Genomic DNA, 2451 nt, shown 5'->3' on the forward strand with positions numbered 1-2451 from the left:
AATGGCGGCGACTCCTCCGCTCCCTCACGGATGGCAGCCGTCCCTCCACATCCCAGGTGGTCGGCAGCGAGTTTGTCTGCCCCCCCCCTCACTCCAGCCCACCGCCTCAAGCCTCCATGGCGGCAGACTGCTCCGCCATGCTCGATGGCACCGCGGACTCACCACAGCGGCGAGGGATCTCTGGCAGCGTGTCCCTCCTTCCTCCCAGGTTTTGGCACCAATGTAACACAGTTCGTAGTCACGAGAAGGAGGCAGGAACCATTTAAACTCGACCATTTAAACAATTAAATAAAATGAAAGTAAAGTTGCAGCCCCTCGCGGACGACTGCCGCACACAAATCACAAAATAAAGTCCAGGCCTGGTCCTCTCTCTTCCAACACTGTCGTCACTCCTCCTTTTATCCTTCCGGAGCTCCTCCGTGGGACTCGAGACCGGTGAGTGGCGCAGGTGTCGTGGATTATCACTTACTCCACCGGCCTTACTCCATTCCCACAGCTCTCGACCCCGCCCCTCTCATCACAGGGTATTACAGTTGTACCATAGCGCAGTACGTTTTTTTCTAACCTTTTTCAATTTGATGGGGGCAACAGCTTCTAATGTATTAGAGAAGATAGTGCCCATGTTGCTAGTCATTTCATCTAGTTCATGTGTATTTATGGGTACACAGAGCAGTTGAGATAAATAAGGCAGGTTATTTGTGAATCTGTCTTTGGTGGCTGGAACAATAGTTCTGCCCGGATGATAACACGGAGCTATATAGTTAATATCAGTAGTACGCAGCAGTGAAATATGTCATACAGTACACTGTTAAAAACAAAAGTTCTTTGTGGAAGTCAAAAGGTTCTGTGGGGCTGTGGTGATGGAAAATATATGAGATGGAAGTTTGTTTTACAAAACTTTCACATTCTCATTCAAAAGTGTGCAAGTGAATGCAAAGATTCTTGGGGGATCGCAAACATTTTGCTAGAGAACAGAAAAGCATTGAAATATAATTTTTTTTTCAATTTCAATTTTTCCTCTAACTATGGCTTCATAGTAGGTTCTCCTCTATCAGTGGTGTTCAAAATTTTGTGAAAATGGAAATTTATTTTTTCAAAATATATTTTCGTTGCTGTCAAACTTATCATGTTAACAATAAAGAAATGAAAGAATATATAGAAGATGATATATTTTAAAAAAACAAATTACTTTAGCAGAAAAACATTATAAAAACTGATTATTTAATTTAAGTTAATTTAATAATGTTAAAATCAAATATTTCACATTTTTCTTAAACTGTACAAATAAGTTATCACAGATTTTATGTATGAAAACAAGCCCTTGCAATTATATTTTAGGAAAATTTTTTTTTGTAATACATTTTTTTTAATTCAAGTGTATATTATGTTTTGTTATGTTGTAATATTGTGCCTTTGCTTTGTCTTATCCAACCTGCATTCTTATTTTAATCAATATAATACACCACACATGGTTCATATTGCCATTCAGTTTTGAATTCAAGATTTGAAATGCATGTACATTTTTGACAACCTTAGAAATGTTGCATTTTACTCTGCATGCTGAGCACATAAACCCTGTGAGAGTGTCAGCAGCACGGCTCAGAGCAGCAACGTGTCAAGCGAAATGTGGGGAGGTAATATTTATATCTCCAGAAAAACTGGTAGTGTGTCTTTTTATGGAGGCCAGAGGCATGATAATGGAAGAGATATAGAGTGAGAAAGAAAATGAAAAAAGAGATAAAGATAGACAGCATACTAAACCGAAAGAGAGATAGACACAGAGACATGCCTTCTGGCTGTAGATGAGGGCCACAGCTGTGTTTGGTGTGGTATTTTTAAACGCATCAATGCTGCTCCAATCCCCGCACCGCGCCTGACCTATTTATAGCATGAGCCGGCCATTGTTCTATTTCTGTCACCTGTGGGCCATGCTCTTGTTGATTCACATGCAAATTAGCCTCCTCCTCTCTGCAGTAAGCAACTTGATGGAAAATGAGAAGGAGAGAGACAGAAAAAGGAGCTGAATGCAACTCCAATGAAGAAGCGAGCCACCTTGGAGGACAAAAAAAAAACCTGTTTGAGAGGGAGGGAGGACCGAAAACAGTGAAACTGACACATCGGGGAGAAAATAACAAGCAGTTTTGTCGGGACAAGAGGAAGGCAGAGTGTAGAGAGTGAAAGAGGCAGAGTGTGTGAGAGACTCTCCTGCTGATTCTCAGAGCCACTTAGGTGTCGACTGGAGAAGAATCGAAGAGATGAGCAGAGCAGCGGAGGAGTGAAGCTTTTTAGTGTTAGTGAGGGAGAGCTCTGTCTCTCTTCGGGTGTCGCTTAAGAGGAGGAGGAGGAGGAGGAGGAGGAGGCAGGGGCGAATGTTCCTGTCCTCTTGAGAGAGAGAGAGAGAGAGAGAGAGAGAGAGAGAGAGAGAGAGAGAGAGAGAGAGAGAGAGACAAA

General features: G+C 42.3%; 1 long non-coding RNA gene across 1 annotated transcript in view; it reads right to left on the reverse strand.

Annotated features, from left to right (window-relative positions):
• LOC107550816 (uncharacterized) overlaps positions 1-599 on the reverse strand; it is a 1909-nt gene extending 1310 nt beyond the window's left edge. Inside the window, exon 1 of the long non-coding RNA XR_001604703.1 lies at positions 566-599. This is a non-coding gene — a long non-coding RNA (uncharacterized lncRNA). The remainder of the gene's footprint in view (positions 1-565) is intronic.
• Between the last annotated feature and the right edge of the window lie 1852 nt (positions 600-2451).

Source organism: Sinocyclocheilus grahami, unplaced genomic scaffold (genome assembly GCF_001515645.1).
Source record: "Sinocyclocheilus grahami isolate Dianchi unplaced genomic scaffold, SAMN03320097.WGS_v1.1 scaffold408.1, whole genome shotgun sequence".
NCBI classification, from domain to species: Eukaryota; Metazoa; Chordata; class Actinopteri; order Cypriniformes; family Cyprinidae; genus Sinocyclocheilus; species Sinocyclocheilus grahami.